Source organism: Musca autumnalis, unplaced genomic scaffold (genome assembly GCF_047663935.1).
Source record: "Musca autumnalis isolate F117 unplaced genomic scaffold, ASM4766393v1 scaffold_639, whole genome shotgun sequence".
NCBI classification, from domain to species: Eukaryota; Metazoa; Arthropoda; class Insecta; order Diptera; family Muscidae; genus Musca; species Musca autumnalis.
The window spans coordinates 32958-51638 of record NW_027412243.1 but is presented as its reverse complement, the minus strand read 5'-3'; the positions used below and the strand labels follow the sequence as shown (position 1 = coordinate 51638).

Below are 18681 nucleotides of genomic sequence, written 5' to 3'. Positions count from 1 at the left end.
AAACATTTTTCTTCTACGTTTAACTAATTTGTAAAGATACATTTAAAAAATTACACATCACTTAATGTATATTATATGTATTTTGTCGGTAAATTGAATTAAATATAACAATAAGTAAAAGAGTCAAGATCTTACTTACTTACTTAGCTGGCCCATTACAGAACATTTGTTCCATAGGCCGAACTAAGACAAGATCTCCATTCCTCTCTATTTGTTGCTTCGCACTCTGGAATACCGCGTCTTTTCATCTCATCATCCCCTTGTTTGCGCCATCTATTCCTTGGCCTGCCAATTCTGCGTCCACCGCCAAGCGGTCCGTATTTATACGCCTTATTAGCGGGTTCATCATCGCTCATTCTCGATACGTTTAACAATATTGATGTCGTTGTATAGCAGATACAGCTCGTGGTTCATGCGACGTCGATATTCACCGTCAACGCAGATTGGTCCGTAGATCTTTCGAAGAATTTTTCTCTCAAACACACCAAGCGCTGCCATGTCTGCTTGCGCAAGTACCCAGGCTTCGGAGCCATACATCAGCACGGGTAGTATCAGTGTTTTGTAGAGCGTTATATTTGTTTGACGAGATGTGGCTTTGTTTTAAACTGCTTACTTAAACCAAAGTAGCATCTGTTGGCCAATACAATTCTTCTTTTTATTTCACAACTGATGTCTTTGTTGTGTTTACGGAGGTGCCGAGGTAGACGAAGTCTTTTACTACCTCAATATTATAGGAACCAGCTTCCACAGTCGGTCCGAGCTCAATGGACGCATTGCGCGTCGACACCATCAACTTGCTCTTCTCACCGTTTACCGCCAGACCCACTTTAGCAGATTCTCCTTCGACCTTTATAAAGGTATCAGTTACTTCTTTTACTGATCGTCCCATGATGTCTATATCATCAGCATAAGCAAGTAACATGTGAATATTGGTGTAGATTGTGCCATTTCTTTTGGCGTTTGCCTCTCGTATAACCTTTTCCAGCAGGATGTTGAAGAGATCACACGAAAGGCTGTCTCCTTGTCTGAAACCTCTTTTGGTACCAAACTCTTCGGAGAGGTTCCTCGTGTCAGTTAAAGTCATTTTACAAAGCCGGATGAGCTTTGCGGGGATACCAAATTCAGACATGGCTTGGAATACCTTTGAACTCAGCGGGCTGTCGAAGGCTGCTTTATAATCGACAAAAAGGTGGTAGGTGTCGATTTGCATCTCTTGGGTCTTCTCCAGGATTTGGCGCAGGTTAAATATCTGGTCAATGGTTTACTTGCCAGGTCTAAAGCCGCATTGGTGTGGTCCAATTATCTCGTTGACCATAGGCTTTAGTCGTTGGCACAATATCCCTGATACGATCTTGTAGGCAATAGGGAGTAGACTTATGTCCCTATAGTTAGAGCATACAGTCTTATCTCCCTTCTTGTGGACGGGGCACAGGATACTCAGGTTCCAATCGTTGGGTACTCGTTCTTCCTGCCAGATGGTGCTAACTAGCTGATGAATACACCTTATCAGCGTGTCGCCTCCGGTTTTGAACAGCTCGGCTGGTAAGCCATCGGCCCCTGCTGCCTTATTATTCTTCAGCCGATTTATTGCTGTCCTTACCTCATATTGGCTGGGCGGTATACATTCAATACCATCTTCTGGGATTGGGACTGTGGTATCTTCGTCGTCTTCGCTGCTATTGGATACCAACAGATTTGAAAAATGTTCTTTCCATATCCTGAGTACACTATTTGTATCAGTTACCAAATTACCTTGCTGGTCTCTACAGGAGGATGTGCCTGTACCAAAGCCATCAGTTTGATGCTTGGCTCTTTGTTAGAATTTTCGGACTTCATTCTGGCTTGTGTACATCTGGATTTTTTCACAGTCCCGTTTATCCATCTCTCTCTTTTTCCAGCGGAAAAGACGTTTCTCCTCTCTCCTTTTCTGCCTGTATCTCTCTCGTGCCCTACGCGTTGCTACGGATTGTAAAGTAGCCCTATATGCCGCATTTTTCTCTTCGGTGGCAGTACGACAATCCTGATCATACCATGAATTCCTTGGTGGAGGTCTCTGGTATCCAAGTATGGATTTTGCGGCTGTTTGCATGGAGTGGGCAATGCTTTGCCATTGCGCTGATATGTTATCGGTATGAGGAGTGCTTTGATTAAGCAATTGGACTAGATGAGTGGAATATGCTGTGGCTATCTGTTGTGATTGCAGCTTACCGATGTCTAACTTTCGTGTTGTGTCTGTTCGTACTTTGTTTGCTACGTTTAAGCGGGTGCGTACCTTTGCTGCAACAAGGTAGTGGTACGAATCAATGTTTGCGCCTCGGAACGATCGTACATCCAACACGCTCGATTTGATTTCTTGTTTTCTGATCTGGAGACAGCCAGGTGCCCTTATGAATATCGAGATGATTAAATCTGGTACTGCTAACTACCATGTTTTTTGCAGCTGCAAAGTCTATCAGCCTCATACCATTTTCAGATGTTTCACTGTGGAGACTGAATTTCCCGACTGTTGGGCCAAAGATATTCTCCTTTCCAATTTTGGCATTAAAATCGCCTAGAATGATTTTAATGTCATGTGCAGGGCAACGGTCGTATGTTTCTTCTAAGCGCTCGTAAAATATATCTTTGGTCTGTTCGTCATTTTCTTCAGTGGGAGCATGAGCGCAAATAAAGCTGATGTTGAAGAATTTAGGTTTTATTCAAATTGCAACAAGTCTTTCATTCACTGCGGTGAAGCTTGATACCAGATGTTTTAGCTTCCAACTAACTACGAATCCGCAACCAAACTCATGCTTTACGTAATGGCAGCTATAATACAGTGCGTCACCTTTAGCTGTTGTTGTGACGCCTTTCCCAATCCATCGTATTTCCTGCAAGGCAGTAATATCGGCCTTGTACTTTTCAAGTACGTCTGCCAATGCGAAGACTGCATCTTCTCTATAAAGAGTGCGAACATTCCAGGTGCAGATTCGCAGGTCATGGTCCTTAAAACGTTTGCGGGGTTCGTCAACTTAAGAGGGGTTTGTTCTTCATTTCTTTCGTTTTTATACCCTCCACCATAGTATGGAGGGTATATTAAGTTTGTTTTTCCGTTTGTAACGCATTGAAATACTCATTTGCGACCCTATAAAGTATATATATTCTTGATCAGGGTAAAATTCTAAGTCGATCTGTGCACGTCCGTCCGTCCGTCCGTCTGTGGTAATCACTCTAGAATCCACAAAAATGGAGCTAGGACGCTGAAATTTTGGGAAAATGCGTCTTTTGTTTGCAGGCAGGTCAAGTTCGATGATGGGCTATATCGGTCTACGTTTTGGTATAGCCCCCATATAACGGTACCCCCCGATTTACGGTATTTTGACGTTTTTAGCTAAATTTTCAGACCGATGTAGCTATAATTTGACATTTAGGGTTCTTAAGTGTCAATAAATTCATATAACAAAACTTATGGACATAGGTCCACGTTTTGATATAGCCCCCATATAACGGTACCCCCCGATTTACGGTATTTTGCCGTTTTTAGCTACATTTTCAGACCGATTTAGCTATAATTTGACATTTAGGGTTTTTAAGTGTCAATAAACATATATAATAAAAGTTGTGGACATAGGTCCACGTTTTGGTATAGCCCCCATACAACGGTACCCCCCGATTTACGGTATTTTGACGTTTTTCGCTACATTTTCAGACCGATTTATCTATAATGTGACATTTAGGGTTATTAAGTGTCAATAAACTTATATAATAAAAGTTGTGGACATAGATCCACGTTTTGGTATAGCCCCTATATAACGGTACCCCCCGATTTACGGTATTTTGACGTTTTTAGATACATTTTCAGACCGATTTATCTATAATGTGACATTTAGGGTTATTAAGTGTCAATAAAATTATGTAACAAATGTTGTGGACATAGGTCCACGTTTTGGTATAGCCCCCATATAACGGTACCCCCGATTTACGGTATTTTGACGTTTTTAGATACATTTTTCAGACCGATTTATCTATAATTTGACATTTAGGGTTGCTAAGTGTCAATAAACTTACATAACAAAAGTTGTGGACATAGGTCGACGTTTTGGTATAGCCCCCATATAACGGTACCCCCCGATTTACGGTATTTTGACGTTTTTAGCTACATTTTCAGACCGGTTTATCTATAAATTGACATTTAGGGTTCTTAAGTGTCAATAAATCAATGTTTTGGAATAGCCCCCATATAACGTTACCGCCCGATTTCAGGTATTTTGACGATTTAAGTCGCATTTCTAGACCGAATTAGCTATAATTTAACATTTAGGGTTCTTAGTGACAAAAAAACTTATATTCGAAATAATTATGAACGTAGGTCCATGTTTTGGTATAGCCCCATATAACGGTACCTCGGTATAACGGATTTCGGTATTCCCATATAACGGATTTTCGGTATTTTGAGAATTTTACCTACAAGTTTTAACCGAATTATCTGTAATTTGAACATTCGACATTTGAAATTCTTAGTGGTCACCACACCTCTCCACCAAAAATTGTCAAGAAAGGTCGATGTATTGATAAAGCTCCCATATAACGGTACTTCCCGATTTTTAGTAATTTGATGATTTTAACTACAATATTAACCGAACTAGCAGTAATTTGACATTTGAAGTTCTTAGTGGTCACAACATCTCTCCATAAAAAATTGTCAACATAGGTCCATGTTCAATATAACTCCCATATAACGGTACCTCCCAATTTTCAGTAATTGGCAATTTTACCTAAAATTTTTAACCGAACTAACTGTAATTTGACATTTGAAGGTTGTAGTGGTCACCACACATCTGCATCAACAATTTTCAACATAGCCCCAATATAACGATACTTCCCGATTTTCGGTACTTGGAGGATTTTACTTAAAATGTTTAACCGAACGTAGGTCCATGTTTTGGTATAGCCCCAAAACAAACCTCCCGATTTTCCGTACCTTAGCTTTATTTTTTTTACGAACTTTCTGTAGTTTGAAATTTAAAAGCCAACAAAAATTGTTCATTTAAGTTCATATTTTCATATAGCCAACATACATACCTCCGAACTAGCTGTTAATGTCATTTGAAATTCCCACGTTATGTACCGATTTTCGGTATTTTGAGGATTCTAGCTACAATTTTTAACCGAATTAGGAGTTATTTGACATTAAAGGCTCCCATCAAGAACTGTCAACATAGGTCCATGTTTTACTATAACCCCTATATAACGGTACCTGCCAATTTGTAGCAAACCAAAAATTGTCAAAATAAATAGTTAGATATAGGCACCATAAAAAGGGCCTACCGAATGAAACATTTTATGTACATTATCTCACATTTTAACGTACCCACTTAAAGTTGGGGCAGGAATGAAAACTAATTATTCCATTTTAGTTCAGAATATTTTATGGTGGAGGGTATGAAAAGTTCGGCCCGGCCGAACTTAACGCTTTTTTACTTGTTTCATAGTAGGCTGCTTTTTCTAGGGGAGGGTTACTAACCCGATGCCCAAACCCAAGTTTTTAACGTTCTTATGGGTGAACGCGCGGCACATGTTAGCTCACTACCTTCAACGGATGTTAAAGGCAGCTCCCCAGGTGACACCACAGGCAGGTCAGTGTCCACTTGGGATGAAAGAGGGACCAAGATAAATCCTGGGCTTTGCCATGTTAAAACCGGTCAGGAACGTTGCTTGGTATCTTCCATCCCTTACGTCACCCAAAAAGATCAGAGGTTTTAAATATCGTCTAATACAATTGAAATCATAGGTAATTAGAGTTGTTGTTGGAATAGACAGTTCATCTCATTGAGATACATTGAAATATCACCCTTAAGACTGGGAATGGAACCCAACACATGCGGATAGCTAGTTTAAAGTTCGCCTATTTGCGTAGGCAAATAAGTCAGCTGTCAATTTATTATAATTTTTTCATGAATGCTTGTTTCTGTAAATATATTCTGAACAAATTGTAAGTTGCGCCTTTTGGCATGTACGAAAAAAAACAATATCAAACGACGTAACCCACACAGCGTCTGAAATCCTGAAAAAAAAACATTTTCCAGAAATGTATTGCTTATCTGTCTTAAAATATGATGCTAAAAATTTTCGATATTTTATTAAACCGTTTTCATTTTATAACGTTTATTGCTTCTCCTGTAAACTAATTGAATTATTACTTACATTTTCGGGCATTTTTGATGACGAAATACTTTTAAACTACTAATTATTTTTATCTAATTATTGGTTTTCTTCATGATATTGCGAAAGTACATCATATTTAATCTTATGATAAATTTCGAACTATTTACATAAAGCCACTTTGGCACAATTTAAATGCGATTGGACAACACGGCATTGCCATGAATTGTAATGACCTCGGATATTTGGAAGCGCGAATAAAGATGTTGATGATTGATGTTGTAAATGAAAAAGGTGTGCATTTCATGGTTGCAGAGAAAAATTATTCACAATTCTGAATTCTCGTACAAATGAATGATGTGCTTTGTATCTTTCTGCTGATGCATTACATAAAAAATAAATAACAAAAACAAAACATCCGAATCTGTTTCGGTTGGAAAGGAGGAAATCTTTTGTTGCAAGTATCAGTGCAAATGTTGTCATAGCGGCGTTTGTTCTTTTCTTAGCTGGTCGTGCTTTGAATTGAGATTTTTCAGTTTTGGATAATGTTCTTAGTTGGCATGGTCTTTGTGTTCCAAGATATGGCTAGCTCATTTAATATACACCTCAAGTACAACAAGTGAGCCAAGGCTATAGTCGGGTCGGGGCCGACTATGTGATACCCTACACCACTACCCCTGTTCATAACCTTTTGACTAATAAAACTCAAAATATTAAAATTTGGAAAGCTTAGCGCCTTTGCTCTGAATGTCTTCATTAACACAGGTCAATTTTTTTGAAACGCATTTAAGTGCATCGACGGTAAAACCCAAATAAAAAATGGAAAAGTGGGATGTATGCCAATCATCAATAGGCTTCTTTCTCTGTTAGACACCCATCAACCCCCGAAAATTCGTGAGGATCCGATCAAAATTTCGTTGTGTGATTGCACAAAAATGGAAAAAGGGATGCATTACCGACTATTGCGATATCTCTGTTGTGTGACCACCTATGACAACCTACTTCACATCGTTGTAAAGGTGATATTTTCTACGTTCCTTGCCAGGTTTTGCTTTCGATATACTTCTTACAGAAAAGAGATATTCATTTTGAAATAAAACGTTGGCCTTTTCTCCAAATAAGTTTTTATTTTGTCACATTCTGACCCCTGAATAATATCCGACCATTATCAAAAATCAAAAGGTTTTTTCCTCTGTGGGACCCCCAATAATACCCAAAATTTCGTGACGATCCAGTTAAGATTGCGACCTGTAGCGTGATTTCCAAAAAAGTGGGCAAATGGGATGTATTACAGACTATTGCGATATCTCCGTCATTTGGATACCTACGCCAACCTGCTTTACATCATTGTAATAATGGGATTTTTTACTTTCATCGTCAGACTTTGCTTTTGGAAGGTCCCGAACCAAAGCTTTGATATTCGTCGTTATTATTAAAATCGCAAAAATGAAAAGTTGTGTTCTATGTGGCTTTTGCGATATCTTCGTTGTTTGACCACCTACGACAACCTACGTAACATCGTTGCAAAGGTGATATTTTCTACTTTCATTAGCAGGTTTTGCTTTTGATATACTTCTTTTAGAAGCGGAGATATTCGCTTTGAAATAAAACGTTGACTTTTTCTCCAAATAAGTTTTTTGCCCATTCCGACCCCTGAATATTATCCGACCATCACCAAATAGGCTTCTTTCTCTGTAGGCCCCAAAATTTCGTGACGATCCGATCAAAATTGCGACCTGTAGCGTGATTACAAAAAAATGAAAAATGGGATGTATTGTCGACTACTGTGATATCTCCGTTATGTGGCCACCTACGACAACCTACTTTGCATCACTGTAAAGATGGGATTTTCTACTTTCATAGTCAGACTTTGTTTTTGGAAGATCCCCAACCGAAGCTGTGATATTCGTCATTATTATTAAAATCGCAAAAATAAAAAGTTGGGTTCTATTAGCGGCTATTGCGATATATTCGTTGTTTGATCACCTACGAGAACCCACTTTACATCATTAGAAAGGCCATATTTTCTACTTTCATGGCCAGGTTCTGTTTTTGGTATACCCCATATTGAAGCTGAGATATTCGCTTAGGAAAAAAACGTTGTCTTTTTCTCCAAACAAGTTTCTTGCCCATTACGACCCCTAAATATTATCCGACCATCACCAAAATCAATAGGCTTCTTCATCTGTGTGGCCCCCATTAACCCTCAAAATTTCGTGACGAGAGACCTGTAGCGTGATTTCACAAAAAAGTGGAAAAATGGGATGTATTACCGACTATTGCGATATCTCCGTTATTTGGTCACCTACGCCGACCTAGTTTACATCATTGTAAAGATGGGATCTTTTACTTTCAAAGCCAGGTTTTGCTGTTGGAAAGTCCCTAACCAAAACTGTGATATTCGTCATTATAATTAAAATCGCAAAAATGAAAATTTGGGTTTAATTTGCTACTATTGTGATATCTTCGTTGTTTGATCACCTACAAGAACCTACTTTACATCATTAGAAAGGTGATATTTTCTACTTTTATTGTATTGTATTGTTTTGCTTTTGGTATATCCCATATAGAAGCTGAGATATTCGCTTTGGAAAAAAAACGTTGTCTTTTTATCCACTTAAGTTTTTTGCCCATTCCGACCCCTAAATATTATCCGACCATCATAAAAATCAATAGGCTTCTTCCCCTCCGGGACCCCCATCAACATCCAAAATTTCGTGATTTGGGTTTTATTTGCTACTATTGTGATATCTTCGTTGTTTGATCACCTACAAGAACCTACTTTACATCATTAGAAAGGTGATATTTTCTACTTTTATTGTATTGTATTGTTTTGCTTTTGGTATATCCCATATAGAAGCTGAGATATTCGCTTTGGAAAAAAAACGTTGTCTTTTTATCCACTTAAGTTTTTTGCCCATTCCGACCCCTAAATTTTATCCGACCATCATAAAAATCAATAGGCTTCTTCCCCTCCGGGACCCCCATCAACATCCAAAATTTCGTGACGATCCGATCAAAATTGCGACCTGTAGCGTGATTACAAGGTTTAGATGGACAGACGGACAGACGGACGGACGGACACACATAGCCAGATCGACTCAGCTCGTCGAGACATTCATTTCGGTATATATAAGTATGGGTCTACGACCATTATTTCGATGCGTTACAAACTTTTTGGCCAAAACCAACTTATAATACCCTCTCCACATAGTGGTGTAGGGTATAAAACGTAGGAAAAAATATACAACAATAGCAATTGTAACTAACTTGAACGTGTACACCCAGAAATTGCAGAAAATGTGGCGTATAAAACAGATAAAGAATCATACCAAACAGCTGTAACACTTTATGCGAGCCATATAAATGGTGTTGAATATTATCTCAGAATAGTAGACGTTTACACAAATACGCAAGTGATTTTTGAATAATTCGTCGCGAGTATGGTGTTAACATAAGTTTAAGTTGCAGTGTAACTAATTAAGGAAACGCAAGAAATAGAAACGCAATGTTATGTATGTTACATTTGCAGTACATTTTATTTAAATACTTCAACATTTCCTATTACCGACCTAATTCCAAAATCGCACTAATGTGGGTATGGCCTGTGTTGACTACGTACTGCATTATGAAATCCGTGCTGGTTATAGGAAACTCGGATATTGAGTATATAATATAGAGTTATGAGTGGATGGCTAACTTATTAGCTAAATTTTTTGAAAGTTCCTTTCTTTCTTATGTAGCTTGTTTTCGTTGTTGCTACACAGACTGTAGCCTTGCTTCCTAATGCAGATGATCCCCACTCGTCATCTGGGCACATCCATTTGCGATGATACACTACTGAATATCTCTTACGAATGATGTCCAAACCGGGATTGCATAATTGGGGAGAAATCTGCTGTTGCCTTCTTTGTCGGTCCTGCAGGAATGATCAAAGCAGGGGAATATTTCTGGCCATTTTCCATGCATCTGGGATCACTGACTGTTTGGATAGTGTCAGGATGTTGGCTATGTAGCTCTTTGCTGCTGGACCGAGATTTTTCAGCATAACCATAAATATGTCGTCCGGTCCTAAGGCTTTAGATGGTTTGGCTTTGTTAATCTCTGCGTTAACCTCATCCATGGTTGTAATCATTTTTGTTTGAGGTTCTGATTTACAAGGGTATCAACCTGCTCCGTCTCGTGGATCTATTGGGGGATATGGGGATATTGTAGATGGTAAATGTGGTGTGTTTGCCGTGTCGTGCGTGGTCGCCTATGCTCTATAGTTTGGTTACATAAACAGTTTTTTTTCTTCCCTATTTGTTGGACAACACAAAAAAGTACAATAACAAATGTTTGGCATTGTAGGACATAATTTTTTATTTTAAATTAATGAATTCATTTTGATAGGGTAGTTTCTGTTCTGGGTACCACCGTGGTGGAATGGTATGCACACTTGCCTTACACGCTGAAGGTCGCGGGTTCGATACTCCGGTAAGGCAACATCAAAAATTTTCAACGGTGGGTATTTCAGCCATGTAAAACTTCTCTACAAAGTAGTGTATTAAGACACGCCATTCGGACTCGGCGATAAACAGTAGGTTCCTGATAATAGAACTTATATGAATCGGGGTGCACTCATTGATATTAGGGAAATTTCCCTTGTCCCTTCCGGGATGTTTATAGAACACTTATTACAATTATAGCTTTTGTTCTGCGAAAAAAAATGTTTTATATATTTTTGATCAATAAAGCGTGAACGATGTTAAAATCGAGAAGTGATATTTTTAATATTAAAAAAAAAATAAAATATTTATGTAAACATAATTCTAAATTTAATAGGGATTTGTGAAGATATTAATGGCAAATTCTATTGTTAAAATTTTTAAACTCCGGATCACAGAAAAAATGGAACATGCCGTTAAGTAAAGCCTTAATCTTAAGGGGTTATCCCTTGTTGTGACGACAAAAAAACTAATTTTTCATGATTTTTTTAAATAAACTACCCATATTTCTATGTCGTACTTTCATTCATCTGAAAGAGCACATCTTATACTCCTTTTTGAATTTTTGTTGTTGAAAAATATCGAATAGTCTTGTGGTAAATGGCTACCTGCGAAACCCCTTTTTTTTTGGTAATAACGTTTTGCGGTCCAATGATAGCTCGAAAACGGATGGGCCGTTCTTGCTTGTAGGCGTTTTAAAAACCTAACAATCTTGACTTTAACTAAAACGTAGGCGTTTTAAAATCCTAACAATTTTGACTTTAACTAAAACTGAATTTGAAAAAATAAATTTGAACAAAAATTGTGAACTGTCAAAATCAAATTTTCGATTAAAAAAAAAAATTTACCGCTTTTCGTAAAAAATAGGGTAACATTAAAAAAAAATCTGTCTCAAGCTTTGTATGTATTTAATAAGTTCACCAAACCATCGGTCAATTCGTTTTCGAGATATCGTTTGCAACGACTTCAGAAATGCCATTTCGAGAAAAACGATAAATTGTGCCATTCCAATCCTCATATCTCAGCCAATTTTGCTCCGATCGAATTTGAATTTTTTTGTGGCATACTCTATACAACCTGTACTTCAAAATTTTTCCGATTTTTTTAAAGTGATATGTAGAGGTAACCCCTTTATATATAAAAGAGCTTAGTGATGAGTGAGTGACTTACTGACTGACTGAAATATCATCGCCCAGACGAAACCGCTGAAGCTAGAAAGTTGAAATTTTGACTGTGGGTTGCTGTTGGTGGGTAGGGGTGCGATAAAGCTGTGTTTTTGGAAACTCGTCCTAAAAGGGTACGAAAGGTACTAAAATGTTGTAACGTGACCGCTACATTGCAAAACCGCCCCTCTGATATTACATCCAGTATCAATACAAAACTACCTTATCAGCGTATGCATAATCCCAACTTCACGCATAATTACAACTCCATTCATACATTATTTAAACTTCAGTGTATTTCCTGGTTATCTCGCCTTACAAATAATTCTCATTCACTCCGTAAACCCAGATGGATAAGATGTTTAGTTTTCGTCGCTGAATTTGTCGAGTGCTGGCGTTAAACGAAGTACATGATAAGACGTGTGGCATTGTCCGCAGTCACTTGAACCGAACCTAGCAACAGCCGTCGGCCTTGCGATTCGTTCGGTCCTGTCGATTTGTTCGCTCCTGGCGATTCGTTCGCTCCTTGCGATTTGTTCGCTCCTGGCGATTCGTTTGCTCCTGTCGATTCGTTCGCTCCAGCCGATTCGTTCGCTCCTGTCGATTCGTTCGCTCCTGCCGATTCGTCCGCTCCTGTCGATTCGTTCGCTCCTGGCGATTCGTTCGCTCCTTGCGATTTGTTCGCTCCTGACGATTCGTTCGCTCCTGTCGATTTGTTCGCTCCTGTCGACTCGTTCGCTCCTGTCGATTCGTTCGCTCCTGCCGATTCGTTCGCTCCTGTCGATTCGTTCGCTCCTGTCGACTCGTTCGCTCCAGACGATTCGTTCGCTCCTGTCGATTCGTTCGCTCCGTTACCTAACCATTTCCGACTCTTCTCTTTGCAGAGTAGCAGAACCGACCGTCAACAGCCGAGTACGATCAATCACCCGAAAGCCGCCCAGCCGATTGTCGATCCAATACCGAGCCGAGTACTGCCGAGAAGAATATCGCCGACAACTACCAACAAGCCGACAGCATCCGAGCACCCCAGAACCGAGCAAACACACCCGACGACTACCAACGAGCCGACCGTATCCGACGGCATCCGATTATCCAGAGCCGAGCAACACATCCGACGATTGCCGACGAGCAACCAACAACCGAATATCACCGAGCCGATCCACATATCCGACGACTGTCGAGCCAACTATCATAGCCACCGACTATCGCTAATCCCATCCCCACACCCGATCATCATCGGGCCGACAAGCAGCCATCCGAGATTGTTCGTAGCATCATCCCATCAATATACACTACATCCCCGACTAATCTCAAAACCATTGAATATTCATATATACGTAATTGTATCAATAAAGCATTGGAGCACAATTAACTGTAGTTCTTACTTAAGGTTCGTGGGGTCTTAAGTCGACCCTGGAAACTGCTGAGCTAACCTCAGCCTTCGGTAAAACTACTCGTTATAATGTACCAAAAAATGTACCCTTTGTACACTGCAAACGGGAAGAGTATAGAACTGTTAAATTTGGAATAAGGATCACAGCTGGAGAGTTAGAAAGACGTACGAAAGGGTTTTTGGAAATTCGAACTATAAGTGTACTAAATGTACTAAAAGATACAAAATTTGGTACCAATTGCATATTTTGAACGGGTATGGCTAGAAGTTTGAAAATCATGGTAGCAGTGAATGGTTTTAGAAGTTCGTTCTTAGGAGTACGAAAAGTACTAAATGGTACTAAATTTGGTACAATTTGGTTTTAGGCAAACGGATAAGGCTGGAATCCTGAAATATGGAATTAAGAAAACTATTGGATTGTAGGATTGAAATTCGTATTTATGGGTACGAAACGTACTTAATTGTACTAAATTTGGTACAATTTAAATTTGGGTGAACGGATAAAACTGAAATCCTGAAATTTGGAAGTAAGATTACGGTGGGATTGTACGATTGAGGAAGTTTGGCTCATTTGAATAGAACCCCCCCTTAAAACTTGGTGTACACAGATTTTAAAAGAATATCGATGCATATTCACTCTATATTGAAAACGAAGTAATATTCAATATAAGTATATCCCTCCTGGTTAAGAATAACCCCCTACATCCGCAGCAAGCACATAACTTCTGCGAAATATATTTTTTAAAAATTCGACATATATTCTTTTCTTGCTAGATTTTTGGGGAAGGTAACAAAAGAGATGAACAATAATCTTGTTGTCCTCAAATTAATAAAGAGATTAGAATACATATATATGTAATAATCATAGTATAAAATGTTGTATAATCATAGTATAAATTGTATGTATTTCATATTTTGTTTTTTTTTTTTTCTCTCTCTCATTTTTAAATGCAAAGGAAATTTGCAGCCACTAGAATTATACAAGTCCTACCTTATTCTTATTTTTTATAAAAAAAATTTATTTCTTGTTGTAGCTGTTGGTTGGTACGTACTTACTTACTTACTTAGTTGGCCCATTACAGAACATTTGTTCCATAGACCGAACTAAGAAAAGATCTCCATTCCTCTCTGTTTTTCGCTTGACTTTTTCGAATGCCGCGCCTTTCCATTTCTTCATCCACTTGTTTGCTCCATCGAAGCTTAGGCCTGCCGATTCTGCGTGCACCGCCATGGGGCATGTATTCATACGCCTTTTTAGCGGGTTCATCATCGCTCATTCTCATGATATGGCCTAGCCAACGCAATCGTTGCATCTCGATACGTTTAACTATATTCATGTCTTTGTATAGCTTATATAGCTCGTGGTTCATACGACGTCGATATTCACCGTCAACGCAAATCGGCCCGTAGATCTTTTGCAGAATTTTCCTCTCAAACACACCAAGCACTGCCTTATCTGCTTGCGCAAGTACCCATGCTTCGGAGCCATACATTAGCACGGGTAGTATCAGCGTTTTGTATAGTGTTATTTTTGTTTGACGAGATGTGGCTTTGTTTTTAAATTGCTTACTTAGACCATAGTAGCATCTGTTGGCCAATACAATTCTTCTTCTTATTTCACAACTTATGTTGTTTGTTGTGTTTATAGCAGTGCCGAAATAGACGAAGTCTTTAACTACCTCAAAATTGTAGGTACCAACTTCCACAGTTGGTCCGAGCTCTATGGACGCTTTGCGCGTCGACACTATCAATTTGGTCTTTTCGCCGTTTACCGCCAGACCCACTTTCGCAGATTCTGCTTCGACCTTCCTAAAGGTATCAGTTACTTCCTTCACTGATCGTTCCATGATGTCTATGTCATCAGCATAGGCAAGTAACATGTGGCTATTGGTGTAAATTGTGCCATTTCTTTTGACATTTGCATCTCGTATTACCTTTTCCAGCAAAATGTTGAATAGATCACACGAAAGGCTGTCTCCTTGTCTGAAACCTCTTTTGGTACAAAAATTCTTCGGAGAGGTTCTTTCCAATTTTAACTGAGGACCTAGTATCAGTTAAAGTCATCTTACAAAGCCGGATGAGCTTTGCGGGGATACAAATTCAGACATTGCGTGGAATACCTTTGATCGGAGGGGACTGTCGAATGCTGCTTTATAATCGACAAAAAGGTGAAATATGTCGATCTGCATCTCTTGGGTCTTCTCTAGGATTTGCCGCAGGGTAAATATCTGGTCAATGGTCGACTTGCCAGGTCTAAAGCCACATTGATATGGTCCAATTATTTCGTTGACCATTGGCTTTAGTCGTTCGCACAATATCCCTGACACTATCTTATAGGCAATAGGGAGAAGACTTATGCCCCTATAGTTTGAGCATACAGTCTTATCTCCTTTCTTGTGGACGGGACATAGGATGCTCAGGTTCCAATCTTCGGGTACGCGTTCTTCCTGCCAGATGGTGCTAACTAGCTGATGCATACACCTTATCAGCGCGTCGCCTCCGGTTTTAAACAGCTCGGCTGGTAAGCCATCCGCTCCTGCTGCTTTATTATTCTTCAGCCGGTTGATTGCTGTTTTAACCTCATCTTGGCCGGGCGGTATACATTCTATACCATCTTCTAGGATTGGATCTGTGGTATCATCGTCTTCGCTACTTTTGGATACCAGCAGATTGGAGAAATGTTCCTTCCATATCCTGAGCACGCTATCTGTATCTGTTACCAGATTACCTTGCTGGTCTCTACAGGAGGATGTGCCTGTACCAAAGCCATCTGTTTGATGTTTCACTCTTTGGTAGAATTTTCGGACTTCATTCTGGCTCCTGTACATCTCGATTTTTTCACACTCCCGCTTTTCCATTTCTCTCTTTTTCTTGCGGAAAAGACGTTTCTCTTCTCTCCTTTTCTCCCGATATCTCTCTCGCGCGCTACGCGTTGCTACTGATTGCAAAGTAGCTCTATATGCCACATTTTTCTCTTCGGTAGCAGCACGACACTCCTGGTCATACCATGAATTCCTTTGTGGAGGTCTCTGGAATCCAAGTATGGATTTTGCGGCTGTTTGCATGGAGTGGGCAATATGTTGCCATTGTGTTGTTATGTTATCGGGACAAGGAGTGCTCGCGTTAAGTAATTGGGCTAGTTGAGTGGAATATGCTGTGGCTATCTGTTGTGTTTGCAGCCTATCGATGTCCAACTTCCGCGTTGAGTCTGTTCGTGCTTTATTTGCAACGTTTAGACGGGTACGTACCTTTGCTGCAACAAGGTAGTGGTCCGAATCAATTGTTTGCGCCTCGGAACGATCGTACATCCAACACGCTTGATGAATGTCTTCCATCTATTACAACATGATCAATTTGATTACTTGTTCTTTGATCTGGAGACAGCCAGGTGCCCTTATGAATATCGAGATGATTAAATCTGGTACTGCTAACTACCATGTTTTTTGCAGCTGCAAAGTCTATCAGCCTCATACCATTGTCAGATGTTTCACTGTGGAGACTGAATTTCCCGACTGTTGGGCCAAAGATATTCTCCTTTCCAATTTTGGCATTAAAATCGCCTAGAATGATTTTAATGTCATGGGCAGGGCAACGGTCATATGTTTCTTCTAAGCGCTCGTAAAATATATCTTTGGTCTGTTCGTCCTTTTCTTCAGTGGGAGCATGAGCGCAGATAAAGCTGATGTTGAAGAATTTAGCTTTTATTCGAATTGCAGCAAGTCTTTCATTCACTGGGGTGAAGCTGGATACCAGATGTTTTAGTCTCCGACTAACTACGAATCCGCAACCAAACTCATGCTTTACGTCATGGCAGCTATAATACAGTGCGTCACCTTTAGGTGTTGTTGTGACGCCTTTCCCAATCCATCGTATTTCCTGTATTGCAGTAATATCGGCCTTGTACTTTTCAAGTACGTCTGGTACGTATTATCTTAAAAACAAAAATAAAAAGAACTCACTACACACAAAATGCCCTATCTCTACTTGTCAAGAGCGGTATTAGTCTTAATAGCAATAACACATTCTTCGCCACAAGACTTGAGGACAGTACACAAAAGATCTTTGCCGTTATCAAAATCGGTTCTCAAGGAGTTACCCAAATCACCTTCTGGCAATTTAGGATCTTCTCTGATTTCACCATTGTCAGACATCAAAGTCAAGTATCCATCATCACTGATATCGGTCAATTGGGAATCTTCTCTCTTAACATGAGGTACATCCATGTTGTGAGTGGATGGACAGATATCTTCATATTTCTTATTTGTAAAGATATCAATGCCGACCATATGGACTTTAGCGTGACCGTGTTTGCCTGTTTTGGAAGTAGACATTTCAACAATTTTACAGGGCCTGCTCTTGAGCATTACTAAAACCGCTTTTACGATATGCGCAACATTGCATAGGGAAAGTTTGAGAAGCACTAGAATCGCCGGTTTCAAAGTGATGATCATCCATTTCAGCCATTGTTAACAAAGTTCAAGTTTAGACGCTGGTTTCAAAAAGGAATAATATGTGATTTTAACCTTGTCGTAACCAAGTGTAATGCCTAACAAGACTTGCATTATTCTTTCAACAAGATAATTTTTGGAAGCGTACTGTATACTAGAGTCGTAGATTTTACGCATAAGCCATTCCTACACTGTGAATTATGGCGGCTCCATCATGACTTTCGCATTTGCTCTGAAAAATTTAAGTTTTGAACTGTAAGTTGTGAGCTATCAAGCTTAGAGTGATTAAAATTGACGATATTTGATATTAGTTCAAGGAGTGAACTGTTCCCCCTTACCCCTTCCAGCTTACTCTGCAAGAGATGGCGTGTACTCTCAAAATACTGTTTTAGGTGCAGAATTTTATAACTCTTTTTGATTACTTGTAAAAATCGCTGAAATTATAACGCAAAATAGAGATTCAAATATAAGTTTAAACACTATTTGTATCCGTAAATTCGGTCAATTTCATCAGAGCAGGAGTAGCTGCCATCATTAGAGTATTTAGAACCATGCCAAAACCATGGATGTTAGGACTCGTATGTCAGACCCAGCAAAAAGTTTGCCTCCAAAGAGGCAGTTAAATGATATGTACAAGTGATGTGGAAGTGCATCAAATTATGCATTTTCACTCATGATTTTTACAAGAGCGTGACTACTGAAAGAGGCACTCCATTGCACTGCATTTTAACTGACCCGTTGGCACTGCATTTTAACTGACCCTCTGGCACTGCATTTTAACTGACCCTTTGGCACTGCATTTTAACTGACTCTTTGGCATTGCATTTTAACTAACCCTTTGGGGTAGAATAGGATGCAGTCCAAAGCACGTGTTTTTGTTCAAGCCATTACAAAATATCCTAGAACAAATAAAATGCATTTATTATTTGTGGAGAACAAAAATATTAAGAACTTTATTACATTAACACAAATTATGAAAATTCTCCATTGAATTCAATCGTAAACATGCGTGTTTCCTTCACTCTCTATTTAATCCAAGCTGAATTGTTTAT

The 18681-nt window shown here is 39.3% G+C and overlaps 1 pseudogene; it reads right to left on the bottom strand.

Moving 5' to 3' along the window:
* Positions 1–17105: 17105 nt before the first annotated feature.
* Positions 17106–17712, bottom strand: LOC141388159 (eukaryotic translation initiation factor 5A-like; annotated as a pseudogene).
* Positions 17713–18681: the final 969 nt, after the last annotated feature.